We start from the raw sequence: 18,474 nt of genomic DNA on the forward strand, positions 1-18,474 counted from the left end.
TGCATAACTGATTGAAACCAAATACATCTACCCACAGCTGGCAACATTCAACAACCACTCACGAACCAGTCTGGGAATACGCATGTATGTACCTAGTACCAGGCCACGCCAGCGCAGTGTTGAAGACAGATGAACTGTGTTAAAGTTCAGCATTGATTTCCTCTGAAATTGATTAAGTCCAATTCAAAATGTAGCTGAAGATGATAATCATGTATAATTTGAGGGAAAACACTTAATTTCATCAGGAAACTAGGGACTTCCAGTGATCAATTGTGAATTAAGTGAAGTATCTGAACACATGTGAAGGCTTGTTACTGCCAAACACTCAGTACAGTGATGCACATTTATACTTTATGCTTTTTCTGCTCATGCTCTCTGGGACGAGGACAAAAATAGAGGTGCTGCATGTGACAGAGAATTAAAAAAAAGGAGAGATGAATAAATCAGCAGAATGGTGATGTGCAGCTAAATGGAGACAGAGAGAGAGAGAAAGCATCAGAGAGAGCGTCAGACTGAGAGGATGAGTATCTATGTACGAGTGGAGGCCAGAAAATACAAAACGATGTTTAACATTTGGGGGATTTTGTCAACACTGAGCAGAACTGACAGAACAACTCTTAGGTTTTTTGGGGGGGGGTTTGGCTAAATGTAAGCAACACAAATACTCAACCTTTTAAAGTGCAGCCATCTCCTCAGTCTGAATCAGTTATCTGTTCAGTATTTACAGTATATTGTTATCCAAACAGAGTGAGAGACCGAACCCTCTGGGACGAAGTTGTAGTTATGCACAGTATAGTATAACTTTCACAGCCTTTCTCGGAGACTCTTCGACACTTCAGATAAACAGCAGACAAAAATAATTGGAGTCAAACTGAAGGTCTGAGGAACAAAAAATGCTGTCCCTATTATTTTCAGCGCACAGCAACCTTACAGGCAATAGTTAGGCACACCAACACTTCGGGACACTGCCCTGTTTCCAGTCTGGCTGCCTCTGCTTCTTGTTTAACTCCTGTTCCTTATTTGCTATCCTGCTGCTCATGAGTGGGGAACAATAGATGAGGATGGGCTAATTGGTGAGGTTAAAGATTATCCTGACTCCAGCTACACATCCCAAAACGCATATTTACCAATGAAAGACCAAAGGAAAAAAGATTTTTCCTGGTGAGACAAAGCAAGTTTAAAATGTGGGTATAATTCAACCATCTGGATCATACTGAGGCTTAAAGTTAGCGGCGTGGTCACGTTATTCTACAAATATGGTCACTTCTGGCTCCAAGAAAGCAGCATTGCAACATATGGGGTTATCTGATTGTTGGGATTTTAATTTAATGTGTCAGTCCCATATTTTTTTCCTGATTTATGAATTTTGAGGAATTCAAGACAATACCAGTCTCAATTTAATTGTATTTATTTATTTATTGATAAAAATGAATTTTATGTATTTTATTAATACTAGTTCTAACAGGTGCCTCAGTGTTGTTATTCTGCTGTGAATGTCACTTACACAGGTGTATAGGACAAATGCATTCTACTTATTCTACTTCTACTTCTGTTTTTAATTTTAATTTTAATTTTAATTAATTAATTAAGTTATTTATTTATTTATTTATTTGGAGAGGGTTCAGAACTGCGACATATCAGATGTAGCACTCAGAAGGTCTGCATACACCCACACAAACCTGGTAAGAACTCTTATCAGGTAAGAGGTTTTGAAACAGGAGATACATGTGGGAAGAGGAGAAGCAGACGAAATCAGGGAGAAAAAAATGAAGGAAAAAAATGAGACAAACATTAACAGAAGATGACAAGAAAGAAAGGAGAGGAGGAATGATGGGAGGGAATCAAAGAACAAAGAGACAAACAAAGAAGGTAAAGACAAAACACAAGAGAGAGGAGTATGAGAAACAAAGAAAAGGACTGAAGTGTGAATAATACAAAGTGACTGGAGATGGCGTGTATGAGCAGATTTGAAGCTACACTGCTGGATTTGTGCAGCTGCTCACATGCTCCTCACCTGCAGGCCACCTGTCTGACAGTCTAGGATTTATCAAGGCAATAAAGCCGAGATGGACTGAAGTGAAATTAAACGACGGAAGGAGGGAGGGGAGGGAAAAGTCTAGCTGCAGGATGTAAATGTCAGCTCTATCCACAGGGAAAAATCTTTCGAACTCAGCTGAGACAGGAGATAAAAAGGAAAAGACGTCTATTTACTTTTACACTAACAACCATTTTGGTGCTTTGTGTATTTTTCTGCTAAATTAAAGTGTTTAAGATTTATGATTTTTATAACATCTGCACAGCTACTGTTTACACAGAAAAGTCCATTTCTGCTGGGGAGTTCTTAATCCTCCTCTGTACCCAGTGGGACCTTATCTGTTGGTCTACAACCCTCAAATAGTACTGTGGGGGTGATTTTTCCTATTGAAGGTATGAGGAATTATTACATTATGTAAAATGCATTTTAAAAACTTACAGTTTAATTCAAGAAGTTTATTGAGGTATAACGTGGATATAAATACAGATTTTTCAATTTTAGAAACAATGACAACTTAGGAAGTGGACAGAAACTCAAATAATGGTTCATCTATTAACATTATCCAGGTCACCATCAATCACCCTATGTTAGGGTTATAGTTAGGTTAACATCCACCTCTTTCAATAGAATCTTCTCCTATTTAGATAAAATGGAAATTCTTCTAACAACAAAACAAAGTTAATGCATTAGACCAGAATGGTGACATCTCAGACACATATTAGATTTATTTATGGTGTTCCTCAAGGCTCTACCTTTGGTACCCTGTCTTTCTCTATATAATGCCTTCTATGATAATTCCTTCTGGATTCTAAGTTAAAACACACACATTTTGCTGGCATTTGGTCAAAGTAAGTCCACCTCCAAAGTTCTAGATAGCTAAAATATCATTTTATATATCATTTCTCATCTAATTTTCTTTATCTGTCTTGTTTTCCATCTTTCTGCTTGTTTGATATCTCAATTTTTAAAGTCTTTATGGTCATATGGGATTTCAAATTATGTTTAGGTGGTTTCATGTCTGATTTTGGTGATTTGTGCTTCCTTAACATCTAATTTTGTCTCATTTTCTTACTATTTCATGGAAATTATGTCCTTCTGTATCTGTTATTCATAATTTGTTAGGTTTATGTCTGATTTTGTTGTCATTTTGCCCATTTATATTAATTTTCTCTAATTCTCCAATTTTGCCATATTGTATATGTTTTTGCGCATTTTGCTCAGTTTAGAACAATATTTTGTGATTTTTGAGTTATTTTGCCTACTTTTCACAGTAACATTAATTGTTTTATGTTATTTTGGTTATTTTGTATGTCTTTTGCTCATTTTAACTCAGTTTTGTAATTTGTAAAATGTGGGGGTTTGTATCTTACTTTTGTAATTTGTGTTATATTTGACTAATATCATGCATTACTGCACACATTTTATGATTGATATTAGTTAGTTAGTATTTTCAGTCTTCTTTTCACTATTTCGGTCATTTTAGCGTTAAACTTTCAATTCATTTCAGTTTTATTTGTAAAGCACTAAATCACAACAACAGCTGCCTGAAGGCCCTTTTTATATTGTAAGGTAGACCCTACTATAGCAGCCATTTGTGAGGGTTTTCTTTCTTATTTAAGGAAGTTGTGTTTTATTTTGCATGTTTGGTGTTTAATTCTGATTCTTTTGTTTGTGATTGTTTCATGGTCATTTTGCTCTTTTTAGGTCTCAGTTTGGTCATTTTGGATCTGGGAGGGCATTGTCTTGTTTTGGTAGTATGTGTCTTATTTCTGTGTGCCATTCTGATCATTTTAGATCTTTTGTCATTTTGCATCCATTTGTGGGCATTGTGCATTTTTTTGGTCATTTTAAATCTAATTCTGACCATTTTTATTCATTGTTTGCAGTCTTTATGGTTACTTTATGTCCCTTTCTTGTCATTTTGCATTTTACTTGTATTTTCTGCATGCCGAAATCATGGCCTGCCCCATGGCCTATTAAATAACACATTCGAATTTGGGGGTGTTTTCTCTCATTTCTATTATACTTTCATTTTGTATTTGTTTTCATTCTATGTATTCTTTAAAAACCACTTTGTAAGATAGTTTTGGAATGTAAAAAAAGCTACAAAGGTTTGTTATTATGATTCGCCAAATTTGCATTTGACCTTTTGCTTGTATTGCTATGGTAGGAGCTAAGCAGTAAACAAGAACTACACAGATGCAATAAAAATGCACAAAATCCCATTTACATAAAAAGACAGTCAGGAAAAAAACATACAAGGAGAGACTGAAAGAAATGGGTCAGCTGAAGTCATAAACCTTATGGCATCAGTGAGTGTTTTTAAAGGTAGTAAAAATGAGATGTAAAGTTCAAAGCCATGTTTACAACATGTTCTCAAGCCATAAAGATATAAGCACACAAAAACAAACACACATAAACTGAGTCAATATATGTGGACTTATTAAAAAAGTGAAGTCGGTGGTTGTACAATGGAACACTAACAGCCCCTGCGAGTGTGGGTGGTAATCGTTTGTTGATAAGAAGATAAACACGTGGTTTTATGGTTGAATGCTGAAACAAAGTCAGCTGTAAGCTCAGTAATAATGTCAGCTTTAATTAACTCATCTGAGAAAGATGAAGACGGGCACACAGTATAGAAAGAGGATTAACATCAATCAGAAATGGGACAAGATAAGGGTGGCCACTGCGGGCAAACAAGCTAGAGTGGTTCGGAGAAGTTGTTCAGCTACACAAACATTTTTACAACTCTGAACAATGAATGAAGCAATCTGGTGTGCTAAAAACAATAATTTAATCAACTCCAAGTTCCAACTCCGAGTTGGAAATTCTCCAATGTAAATGGCTTGCTGCTCTTTTTATTCTTTTTATATATCGTTCACATACTTTGAGTTATGTGCTGCATACAGAAGAATGAAAGAAACAGACAGGAAGAGATGAGGAAGAAAGAATATTAGAGAAATGAACAAATGAAGCCATGTGCAACCATGCTCTTCGATTATCTGATTGCTGACATGTACAGTTTTAAATGAGACCTCTTAATTAACCCGCCTAGCTCATTTTGTTTTCTCTCCTCATTCAGACTGACAAGATGCTCCGACGGGCACGAGCACATCATCAGGAAATAATGTCTGAGAGCACAAATCAAATTGAACGTTCTGTAATAATGCAAATGAGATGCAAATGATCAGAGCTGCACATCAAGCATCGTATTTAAGACACGGAATGATGAAAAACTCATCCCACAATGGATTCACGTGCACAGATATGATAAGATTCATGGTTAACACTTTGCAAAAGCCAAAAATAAAAATTAGAAAAGAGGCTTAAATTCATGTCACAGCTATCTTTCAGATTAAAAAGATAGATTTGATTCAACCCAAAAGTTCATGTTACAGCAGCAAATTCAACAATTACTAACCATTTAAAAACAAATGGATCACTTATAGACACTCACCAGACTGATTCATGCTTATAGAAAGGCAACAGTAACTCGAATAACAACTCAACCAAGGAATACAGAAGAGCATCTCTGAAGGCATGACACGTCAAACCTTAAAGCATATGGGCTAAAGTAAAACCAGCAGAAGATCACACCAGGTGCCAGGAAGAACAGAAAACCAAAACTACAATTCACACTGACTCACCAAAACTGCACAACAGACGCTTAGACAAAGGTTGGCCGGTCTGATGAGTCTCAATCTCTGCTGCTACATTTGGATGGTAGCGTCAGAACGTAGCATGAAAGCACGGATTCATCCTGCTTGGATGGAACACTTTAAAATTTAAAGCCCTCGGTGTACCTGAATGTTGTTGCTGACTAGGTGCATCCCTTTGTGACCAATCTGTATTCATCTTCTGATGGCTGCTTCCAGCAGAATAACACACCATGTCACAAAACTTGGATCATCACAAACTTGTTTGTTGAATATGAAAAAGAGTTCACTGTATCCCAATGGCCTCAGTAGTCAGCAGATCTCAATCCAGAGCACCTCTGGGATGTGGTGGAACAGCAGATTCTCATCATGGATATGCAGCTGACAAATTTGCTGCAGATTTGTTTGTGTAGATAAGGACAAAAATCTCAAAGAAATGTTTCCAGCACGTTGTTGAATCGATGCCATGAAGAATTAAAGCAGTTCTGAAGGTCAAAGGGTGTCTTGACCTGGTACTAGCAAGATGTACCAAGTAAAGTGGCTGTTGAATTTCCCACCATTATTTTCTTGTTTTTAAATCTATCTACCGTTTGGTGTCCATGAACACAACATCATGACTTTTCCTCTTCAAAGTCCAAAGCTAGAGGCTGGAGGGGTTGGTGGTGGAGCGAATTATTACACCACTCACACTAGGAACCACAGTTTGAGACTTACAGGTCTCTGTTACAGTTTTCCATCAATCAACTTTTTGGATGTTTGACCTTGATTTTTAAGACAGAAGTCACTTCCATCTCTGGTAGACAAGAGAGAAAATATATTTCAGGAGATGATGGCGGGTTACAACCTTCAGGATAGGAGGCTGACCATCAGAGTGATTGAAAGGTGATACAGGGCGGGGCTAAAACAGAACGTTTGCTGCCTCAGGGTGAAAAGCTGCAAAGCTGCGTGTTGAAGCTCAGCTGCCAGCAGCCATTAGATCACCCTCCCTCTGTGTGTGTGTGTGTGTGTGTGTGTGTGTGTGTGTGTGTGTGTATGTGTGTGTGTGTGTGTGTGTGTGTGTGTGTGCGCGTGTGTGTGCGTGTGTGTGAGGCTGTTGATAATCTCTCACACGGCTTCCTGTAACTTTAATTGCCCAACATCTGTAGCCATGGTGTGCTCATTAGACAGGAGAGACAGTGAAACAATGGGGAAAACACACTGAGGGAATCGCATCACCTCGACATCCTCAGTCCTGGTGTGTGTTATGTGTGTGTGCTGAAATCAGACAACACACACGAGCAGAGGGGTGATTGGCGGTGAGGACTGAGCGCAGCAGGCGAGTGTGGGGCTTTTTTGTGATTATGTAACCATGTGAACAGACACACTGAGAGAAGCACCGGTTGTACATGCCGGGATTATTCCCATTTTCTGTTGGTCACATTTGTGAGTGCACTGTGGTGGCACATGGTGGGTTCCTATTAGATGCCAGTGCCATGGTAACACTGCTAAAGGAGAGTCAATTAGGACCGATATTTGGTTGAATGGCATGGATGCAGCCCCCTGCAGAAAAGATAGATACAACAATATTAGGCCCTTTCATTCAGGTTAAGCATTGTGGTGGCACATATTCAGCTCAAATGATGGTGCTGACACCATGGAAACTGTGTTGAAGGTGAATTAGCTACGGCTTCTTTTTTTTTTTAAGTACAACAACAATGACAAAAAAAAGTTGGGATGTTGTGCAAAATGCAAATAAAAATAGAATGCCGTAACTGAAAATATCATAAACACCTTTTTTATTCACAACAGCAAATAGAAAACATATCAAATATTAAATACATGAGAAAACTATTATTAGTTTAGTTTGAGTTTGATGGAAGGAATGCATCTCAAAAATGTTGTGAAGAAACAAAACAAAACAAAAAGCTAGAAAAATAAACTGGTGCTAAAAAGAAACAGCTGGACTGGGTATAAAAGGGGATCTTACAGAGGCAGTTTCTCAGAAGTAAAGACAGGCAGTGGTTCACAAAAAAAAAGTGAAGCATATTCAAAATAATGTTCCTCTTGGTCAAATTCTAAAGACTTTTAATATCATCTCCTGCACATAATAAAATTAAGAAAGAGAAATATCTCTGCACAAGGGATAAGGACAAAAATCAGTACTGGATGCTCATCTGGTGGTCTTCAGGCACTCAGGTGGCTCTACATTAAAAACAGGAATGACTCTGATATGGAATTTACAGCACTGGCTCAGGAACATGCCATCCACAAATGCAGGTTAAAGCTCTATCATGCAAAAAAGACACAACCTGAATGGCCATGATCCAGAAACACTGCTGTCGCCTTTAGACGAGAGCTCATTTAAAGTGCATTGAAGTAAAATGGAAATCACAGATGCTGTGTCCCCAGAGTAAAGAGGCGAGGGACCACCCAGGCTTTTTATCAGTGTTCAGTTCAAAAACCTGCATCACTGATGGTATGGAAGTGCTTCAATGTCTTATATGGAATCAGCAGCTTGCACGTCAATGCTGAAACGTATATGCAGGTTTTAGAACAATATATGCTCCCATTCAGAAGACATCTCAACATTCATCTCCCTTGAAAACAAGAACACCGAAGCTAAATAACCTCAACAAGAGATCTGAAAGCCCAACAACTGTATTTCCCAGAAAGCGATTTAGACCCTGCAAGCAAAAGCAGGCAAAACTTCAACTCAGAGCTGCAGTTTGACAGACTTAAAGTGCTTTATCATTCATGCGTGAATCAATTTCTATTCAGTATTCATGTTTTGATTTTTCTGATATGTCCATTAGCACTCTTTCAAAACATATTTCAGTCTCAGTTTATAACGATCAATCCAAGCAGACGCCGTTACTTCTTGACAAGACTCAATGAGATTAAATGAGCCTGAGAAAGCGCAAGCAGCTGGAGGAAACTAGCAGTATGAGTGATGCCACTGTCAGAACAAGCTCGGTGAGTGACAGTGACTGATCGATTGACCGGTCAGACTGACACATCAAAGTCTGATTCACTGTAATCAATCAAAAGCGGCATATCCAACAGAGGAGGAGATTAAAGAGCCTGGAACATCGAGCGACTGTAAACCAGCTCTGTCAGTCACAATCTGCTACTGCAGTCAAGATGGAGTGAGTGTATGTGAAGTAAGTCTTCCTCCCCTCGTTAATATACCTGCACAGTAAAAAAAAAAAAATGACATTCAAAACAAATCCTGAATACACCTATTATGACTCTGTGTTGGACTCAGAAAGCTCAAAGTTCACCGTAAAGCTGCCAAACATAAAGTTCAGTGCACATGAAAATATCCGTGAAAGTGTAGAACTGCAACTATAGACCATATATGTATGAAGAACATGGGTCTAAAAGTTGAAGCTGATACAGATGTTCTTTAAGCCTGCATTCTCTCAAATGACCAGCAGGGGGCGACTCTGGTTGCAAAAGGAACACATTTTCTTGGCAGTTCATCAAACACTAAAACACTTGCATCATTTAATATATTAATTTGTGATTCTGGACATTTTCTCAAAAGCTACTTGGTTAGGTTTAGCCACTGAAAACTAGTCTTTAAGACTGGATAGGAACTCCTTTCCACTGGACCTAAGGACTGTGAATATTATTGATACCTTTAAAAACTAACTCAAGACCCACTTGTGCAGACTTCCCTGTATTCAGTTTTATATCTTTATACTGTTTCAATTGATGCATCTTATTCTGTATTGCAAAGCTTTTTGTGAATTTTGTTCTTGAAAAGAACCTTGAGGTAGTGAAAGCTACTGATTTATGTCCATTGCTCAGTCGAGAGTAAAAACTAGACTAAATACAGTACAACGACCTGTACTAATTGAATTGTGATTTTGGGTTGGGGTTTTTTTTTGCAAATACTTGTGGAGACCAAATAGTCCCCCAGATGTTGAAGGTGTTGCATGTTCAACTTCACAAGGTCATTGCATAGGTCTTCTTGTGGGTGGCAGTTTGTCTCCAAACCCAACTCGGACTGGCTGCTATCACTGTTATGCAGTCTAACTTAGACGTCTAACTTAATTGCTGTATTATCACAAACAGATAATCATGTAGGAGTGGCATGGTGATGTGGTGGTTAGCACTATCCCCTCACAGGAAGAAAGTCCTCAGTTTGACTCTACTGTTCGGCTAGCACCCTTCTAGGTGGACTTTGCTAATTTCCCACCCATGTCTATGTGGGTTCTCTCAGGTACACCGGACTCCTCCCACATCCCAAAAGCATGTATTGTAGGTTAATTGGTGATTTTAAATGAATAGTTATAACTCTTTCTGCAATAAATAGGCTACTTGTCCAGGGGTTTACCCTGCATCTCACCCTGCGGGAGCTGAGATAGACTCCAGCTCTGTAACCCTGAAAAGCAAGAGAAAAAAGATGGATAGAGATTGCATGTAATTGCCAACTTGACCTCATTCAATTGCAGAATTATTATCCTATTGCTGTTTTATTGCCAACTTGATGCTTCAAAGTTGCTCTGAAACAGCAACTCATATAGATCAATCATAGACCAGATCTCCATCATCAAAGCCATTCTAAATGCATCTAGGTTGCAAGTTCATTGCATATATTCACAATAACCTTTGCTGTTCCAGCCACTGTTTTCCCTAACGTGACTGTAGTACTATGCACAAAAAGCTACTTGGTTAAGTTTGGGAAATAATACCTTCCTGTTTGGCACGAGACTGGGTTGAAAAAGTACACTTATCTAAAGAACTCTATGAACAGAACAGAAGAGCTGCTTCTCTGCTGGCAATGCTTCCAAACAATGTGCTTGAAGCACTAATGCCTCAATTCAAACTGTCACACTGTTGCCTTCCTAGTATCAGAAAACAGGACAAAACTGACCAAACACAAAGTAAAATTGACTCAGCGGTCATTCCAAACATTAATACGCACCTGAATATACTTGACACCCAGGCGTTCTAACAGCAAACATTAACCAGATATATTGGAGTCAACAAGCACCTGTAGCATGGATACTGTAAAGCTAAACGGGAGCTCCTCCAGGAGCAGCAAGGTGCTGGTGAACTCACCTGTGCAGCACAAACCCTCCCTGATCGCTCAGCTTCCATTCCACTGAGAGCTTTCAGAGAGCTGTTGCTGCTCTACAGACTCACAAATGGCAAACAGGAAGGAGCTGCACATGATTCAGGATCCAGTGTGCATCTCTGGACCAGGCGGCAGCGTAGGCGTGTTTGATTAAGGCCGCTGGACACACATGCCGAGCGGAGCACCAATTTGGTCATCGATAGCTAATAATTAATTTCCCACAGCTGATATTTTGATATTGTGAGCTGGTCTCAGGTTGTATGTCAATGGGACTAAATGTTGTCACATAGGACTTTAAAAGTCCATTAAGTAATTTGCTGACTTCTGAATCAGATGGTACACAGAAATGAAAAGCTTGTTTTCCTCAAGCTGGATTTACTATCAGTTCATCTGATGAACAACATCTACGTTAGAATTTCAACATCCAGGAACAGTGTGTACCATTTAAAAGGTGGCCACATTAAAATGTGGTCAGACAGATGAATTATTGGAAGCAGGTCACCAGCTGTCAGCTCAGAGAGGAAACCTCACTAAGCCTCTGATTCTTTTTAAGACCTCAGACAGAAACCACCAACATTAGGACTTTTCTTAAGCCTGCACCTTTCTGTCGTCTCAGAAGCCACACTGACACTCAGACGCACACATTAAAGTGAGTGTTTGTGGGCGAATCGTCGGAGGAGAAGTGTGCAGGACAGATTTCTGCTGGAAATGATGGTTTAATATTTAAACAGCTGCGCTCCTTATCGCAGGGAGGATAAGACGAGCAGTGAACATGTGCAATCACGGCGCTGTTGTTTCTCTCTCATTTAACAGCATATCAGCGCTGCGTGTGAAACCAACATTTGCTTTTAAAGGACACATTTTCAACTTGGAGACGATTGAGACCAAAATAACACTAAAACTAAAGCTTGTACTAGAACTTTCAGAGCCAAAACTTTCTGAACACAGTACCTACTTCTGGTGTGTACATTCACAGTTACAGTATAAAGCAGACAGACTCTTGGATGTCTTCGTTATAATCACCAGAGTCTAAGTGAGACCAGTGAGACACACACAATACTGCATACATAACAGTTCCAAAATAATTTTAAATGAAATTTATATATATATATATATATATATATATATATATATATGCACGCACACACACACACACACACACACACACACACACACATATATATATATAATGAAGTTAAAATGTACATAAAATGTAAATTAATAAAATAAATTTATAAAAATCAAACATAATAAAAGGAAAATGAAAATATTAGAAAAAATAAAAATTAAATTCATGAAATGAATTAGGATGAACTAAAATATTAAAAATAAGTATTAAATTACTTGTAATTTTTTTTTACGTGAAAATCAAATAAATTAAATAACAATGTGGAATTGGATTAACGGAAATGAAACCTGAAAAGAAAACAAGGCCGTCCCATTAATTAAAAATAAAAGTGCGAAAAGTTTAAATTAGCCCCACATCTGAAGGCTCGCTCTTTTTTCTAGCGCGCATTTTGTATTCACTGTACATCAGCGTGCGCGCGCGTCCATAAGTGCACGTGTGCTCGCTTACAGTACAAGCGTACTTCCTTACTGACACAGCAGGTGCATGTGTGAGCGCGTGGTGCGCGTGCGTTCCTGACACACTGACCTGCTCCGAGTCTCTCCTCTCAGGCGCCCAGCGCTTAGCTCGGGTCCCGGCACCGCTCTCTGATCTCGGCTCTCTCCTCTCTCTTTCCCCGACAGCCCGAGCGGAAAACCCCGGGAAGAGTCACGCGGCTCCCGGCTGCCATCAACATAAATAAATAAAACAAAAACTGGAAATCTAATTTAAAAGAAAAAAAAATTAACAAAAAGAAAGGAAGAAAGGGGGCGGGTATCTGACGTTGGTTGAGAGCTTAAATTCCCATCCTCTGGATCCTCGTGTGTAAGTCCCGCTTACAAGTCTCTCTCCTCTGCCCGCTTCTTTCTCTCTCCAATGTCTTTTTGAATTTACCCAACCTGGAGGGAAGCTAGGTCTCGGTTCTCCTTTGCCCTATTTTAGGAAACAATCGCTCGGCTGCTGTCTGAGGCAGCGGTGACATCCGCGCCTCTGTCACTTTGGATCAGCGGAACCCGCCGGTAAGTTCGGCTCCCAAACTAGCCTCCAAGGAGCCGAGGACACTTTTAAAGACGGAGCCACCTCCTGCACGGAGAGCAAAATGTAAACCTACACACTCTACATCGGTGTTTAAAACATGCACATATGTTCTCCTCCTGCTCTCTCTGCTGCTGGACTGTGCGCTCTGGACACGGACTGAAAAGCTTTACGCACGGCGCGTAAAAAGGAGTGGAGGGTCATGGGAGGAGGGCTTCTCGTTCATAGGAGGGGAGGCAAGAGAAGAACGCGGGGAGGGAGGATAGACAAGGTGGTGAAGACTGGGGGGGGGGGGGGCAACGGGGCGTGTGTGTGTGTGTGGGGGGGGGGGGGGTATGGAGCTACTGGAAGCTATGTGAGGGAGGAGTTAATTTTCATTTTATTCATCCATCCATTGAATTTCTGCGGCTTAGATGCTTAGATCTCCCTCTCCTCACCCTCCACTTCCAGTTCTTCAAACGCGGGCACAGAAGGAGGTGATCCCAAATCATAACTGCTCCACTGTGGCCTGGGCTCAAGGGTTTTCTCACAGCGGCATATGCAAAAACGTGTCCAGGTGGCATTCTGAACTGCCTTATCTTCTTTTACTAATGAGGAGCTGTGGCCACTCTGAGGCTCTTATGACTGAGAATAACTGAGCTCCTTACCTTAACTGCAAAGGCAGGCTGAGCCCCCTTCAGGGCAAGCACATTTCTGCCACTTGTATCATCACAACTGTGATGACAGGTGAGTGTAGGAATGTAGATCAACTTCACCTGCATTACTTTAAAGAAAAGTATGAGTAATGTGTAATACGATTAGCGTTTTTTGAGTAATATCTCCAACACTGGTAGCACATAACTCTTGACCTCACACACCAGCTCAGGCTCCCTCCCCACTAAAGAGATAACATTTCAGTTTCAGTTCCACAATCAGACCACAAAGGGTGCAGACTGCTGCCAGATTCAAGAAGAAATACTTTACAAATTCTATTTTGCCAATTTATTTTATAGCAATTTTAGATCATTTAAACTAAATAATGGAATTCTGTATTTCTTTTTTAATTATTTGCGTTTTAGATAATCATTTAATAGGGTTAGGTTAATAGACTTCTTCATTAATTCATTTTCTTATCTTTATTTTTCATATTCTTTTATTTTACTTTATAATTTGTTGTAATCATAGCTGGACTGGCCATCGGGCATACCGGGCGTTTGCCCGGTGGGCCGATGGTGATTTTTCGTTTTTATGGGCCGATGGGTTTTGGTTTTCTTTTCATTTTTTTCTTTTCGTTTTTTCCTCCTAACGGTATAAATACTGAAAGGTGGTGGATGGGCCAGATGCTGGGAGATGTGTAAAAATAACTCAGTTGTTTGGTGGTGGCTATTGCGGAGCTTCCACAGACTCAGTAACATTAGCAAGTGGTGGAGGCCAGCAGACGCAACACGCTGGCAGGTGGATGACGGAAAGGCAGGAGGAGCAGAGACCCGAGGCGGTGAACTGAACTTCACGTAAGAAGTTATGACCTGCAGTCTATCTGGGTCAGATATAAAGCAAGTTTAGGTGGAGTTTATTTTCGTTATGCTGACTTTTTACAGTCAGTTACAATAACTCGTACTGCGTACTAGGTAGCATGACGGAGTTTATATACTGCTGGGCGGTTGCTGTGATATTATTGATGTTGAACTTGTTTTATCTTATTTTATTTATAAGGTTAGTTATTAGAGTTTCCAACCGTCCCGTAAAAAACGGAATCGTCCCGCATTCAGAGAAAATATTGTGCGTTTGGTATTGAGGTGAAAAGGAACACAGTTTGTCCCGGACTTCAGCTACAATGAAAAAGACACAAAGCTGGAGTTATTCTGCGTCTTTACGCTGCACAGCTGCCTCTTCTTCTCTCATTCTCTCCCCCTCCCTCTCCTGTTTCTACTTCAATCATGAAACTGATCAATGATCAGCTGATCGGCTTTTCTCTCGTGTTTGTTTATCACCTACTTTGCGCCAGAAAGAGGAAACCGGCGGATGTCGCGCTAAACAACAGCAGCACGTTTAAGCTTGATCAGCTAGAATTTATTTAATATTACTTTCTAGTATCAGCTGATATTTGCTGGAGCCACAGCTGTAAAAGCTGCTGGTCATGATGGTTTGTATATCCGGTGAGAGGGAAACATGAAGATGAAACCTTACTGAATCATCAGAGCTGAACAGGTGATGTAGAAACAGGTTTACCTTTTAGGTGACATGAATGAGTTGAAGGGAAGTTATGAACTGTTTCTGAGAGACAAATAACACCAGGATCCTTTTCTAAGTAGCTGACAGCTGGTAACTGTGCAGGGGCGGATCTAGCAAAGTTTTGCCAGGGGCCCAGTTAGGGCATTAACAGGGAAAGGGGGGCACAAAGAAATACTTTTCTTTCTTATTCTCATTTAAAATGTCTCACTTTTAACAAATAATTATCTGAATCTTACAACAAACGTTTTCATCTGATGTAAAATGTATAGAAATCCATTATTGTATATAGTAATTTTTTTAGGGTCCCATCATAATTTCTTCAGAAGTAGCTAAGTACTGTATATGATGCCACTATTTTTCCCACATTTTCTAGATTCTGTACCAGTACTGTGTGTAAAATGCCATCAAAAAGTCAATTAAGTTTTCTTTCTCATCTGTCTTTCTAGCTCCTTTCACTTTTTAAAGGTTGCCATGTTAGAAAAAATATTTTGCCCTGCCATGCTGTTTATTGATGTGGCAAATGAATGGTTTATGAAAATATATCTAAATCTGTCATCAGTAATCAGTAGTGATCATGTCTCACCTCTAGTCTTCTCTGTCTTAATTTCAGGTTTTCACCATGTGTTGTAGATAGTTCAGGAGGTTAACTCGACCAAGCAGTCTACTTTCGGGTGCTGTTTAGAATACCAGAATAGGGAGGATGGTGTAGGTTTAAGATTATTAGACTGATACATATATACCAGCAAGACAGTGTACATCACTGTCACAACAGCGTTTGTTTTCATTCAAAGGCTTTATGTTTTTTCCTATAATACCTGGTGGGCCGGTCACCAGTCAAAATGCCCAGGCCGATTTTTTGTCCCAGTCCAGCCCTGATTGTAATGATCTTATTTTTTATTTTAGTTTTAATTTTGTTTCTCTGATGAGAACAGAGGAGTGAGAGAGGCAGAAACAAAAGAAGACCAAAGAAACGGGATGAAGAATGATGAGAGGAGGGAATGAGATTTAAAGGGAATTTAAAGGATAAGGAAGACAAAGGCGAGAGGGGTAGACGGAGGAGATAGGGGGAAGACAAAAGGAGGGACACCAGGGAAGGAAAATTAGAGAATGAGAAGAGGAAGAGGAGGAGAAATATGTTTTGATAAAGGCTGCAGAGGAGGAAAAGTGGGTAGAAGACAAGGAGGAGGAGGGAGGAGAGTACAGAAACAGGAGCCAGAACCAATTTCAGATTTTAACCCATCAGCATTCAGGCTGCTCTTCACTCCTCATTTATTATATCGGTGAGCGACGAAAGTGTTGAAATATGAAAACTGTATATGTGTGAGTGTGTGTTTGTGGCTTCACGGTGGGAAGGTTTCTATCTTTTTGAGGCCAAATTTTTTGCTTTTACCCTTAAATGTATGGTTTGATTTTTTAGCTTAGACTCGACCAGTCCCTGAGAACACACAAAGTCCACACAGGAAGAACTCAGGTGATGAGGAGACTCAAACCAGGGACCTTTTTGTGAGGTTGTGAGGTGATAGCTCTAACATTAACACAGCTGAGCTCATAACTGCCACTAACAAATTGTGGGTTGTGTTTAATATAATACAAAACAATGAGGAACCTTATTTCCTGTTATATATATAAATCTCGTTTCAATGACAGATATTCACATTTAACATGGCCAGAGTTTAAAATTATGAGGTCAGTGTTTGTACAAGTAATCCCTGTGAGTCAAAGGCTGCATACTGCACAAAGTCACAGACGAAGGTTGTTGAATATGTAATTATTCCACTTTTATCAGTAAAATGCACTGAAATTCCTGCTGTCGGGATCCCAGCACTGCCGGTAAATTACAGTATGTGAAAAGAGAAAGTATTTCTAGTTTTTAGGTTGTTTGGATCATAAAGAAGTTAACAATATTATTGTTTCTTTAACCTTGCTTCCAGAGAAAAGAGCCAAATGTGGCTGCAAAATTACAGTAACTTAAGGATGAATTCAATAATGTTATGACAGAAAGCTAGTTAAGATGAAAAGAGAGATATTGCTTTCACTTTGGAACATTTTAATGATGTCTATTTTTAGATTTTGCTTGGCAAACACTGCTCGCCTTGTTTGCCCTGACAGGATGCTGCTGCTAAAAGAGTGAGGAGCTTGTTTCAGTTGATAACTGGGAATCATACAAAACTATTCTAGTAGAGTCCAAGAATACAAATATGGAGCTGCAAATTTGCGCAAACACATACACACAATACACACAAACCTTGATATCCTCATTAATCCTTGTACCTGTATGTACTTCAGCAGTAGAATCATATTACAGTGCAACCCGGTTAATTCAGCTCACTGAAACAGAACAAATGATTTTTCAGCCTGACTGGTTCCTCTGAGTGGTAAAATAACTGCTGACCATCCAGTAAGGTAATGCATCTCAATTAATCCCACAGAAAACAATGGATGAAGCCATGTCACTGACAAAGTCTTTTTACAGACAGACAGACTGAATCGACCTCATGAACAAGCTGTCAGTCATGTTTAATAATTGTGCTGGAAATGTTTTTGTCCCCATGTTATTCTAAAGGACTGCAGGCCACTTATGCTGTTTGCAACCCAGACCTTATTTCAAATTTATCTTATATTCAGAATCTGTATCTGCCAAAGACAAACAACACGGAGTCCAAGTGGAGGTTAAACAATTTGTTTTATACAGAATGAGAGAGGCATCAGGGCTGTCATCTCAGGGTTTCTAAGAGATTTAATCCAGAAGCCTGGGCCCAGGTCCAGAGCATAATAACTTAAATAAGTAAAAATAATCAGTGTCCACCAAAAACTGATTATTGTTCAGGTTATATAACTCTGCGGCTGTTTTTATCTGCATTATATATGTCTGCAGCTACAGTCCAAATCTATAAATACCCATAAATTAGCATCTGTCCAAGGCAGTAGCAAGTGTATGTTTATGTTTATGTTACTTTTGTGTGTCTAATATCCATGTATAGTCTGCATATGTTTTGAAGTAGACCTTAATTAACATTTCAGGTACACAGATACACTTTATGGCAGATAATTGTGGGCTCTATGATGTCACCCACTGGTTTCTGCTGCATTCATAAAGTATATACCTGCATAGCATAGATACAGATTCCTATTAATTAGTGCTAGATAACATATAAACAAATTCCTAGAGTTTCACTCAGCAAAATTGAAACACAGACTTCTTGGATACTCAAATTAGACAATTAACCACACAGGAAGCCACATTTTTTTTAATAGTTACATTAAAAAGCTCAAAAAGTCACCAAGAGCACACATACAGTCCAGCAGACAAGTCCAGTGGCTCCGATTCACTGAGATGAAGCCCAGCATACAGCTGGCACTTACCGCT

The 18,474-nt window shown here is 39.4% G+C and overlaps 1 protein-coding gene across 1 annotated transcript in view; it reads right to left on the minus strand.

Annotated features, from left to right (window-relative positions):
* npy2rl (neuropeptide Y receptor Y2, like) overlaps positions 1-13,063 on the minus strand; it is a 79,187-nt gene extending 66,124 nt beyond the window's left edge. The window contains exon 1 of the mRNA XM_063469708.1: positions 12,411-13,063. The gene's annotated coding sequence lies outside the window, so the exon portion shown is untranslated. The remainder of the gene's footprint in view (positions 1-12,410) is intronic.
* Between the last annotated feature and the right edge of the window lie 5,411 nt (positions 13,064-18,474).

Source organism: Pelmatolapia mariae, linkage group LG3_W, assembly GCF_036321145.2.
Source record: "Pelmatolapia mariae isolate MD_Pm_ZW linkage group LG3_W, Pm_UMD_F_2, whole genome shotgun sequence".
Taxonomy (NCBI): Eukaryota; Metazoa; Chordata; class Actinopteri; order Cichliformes; family Cichlidae; genus Pelmatolapia; species Pelmatolapia mariae.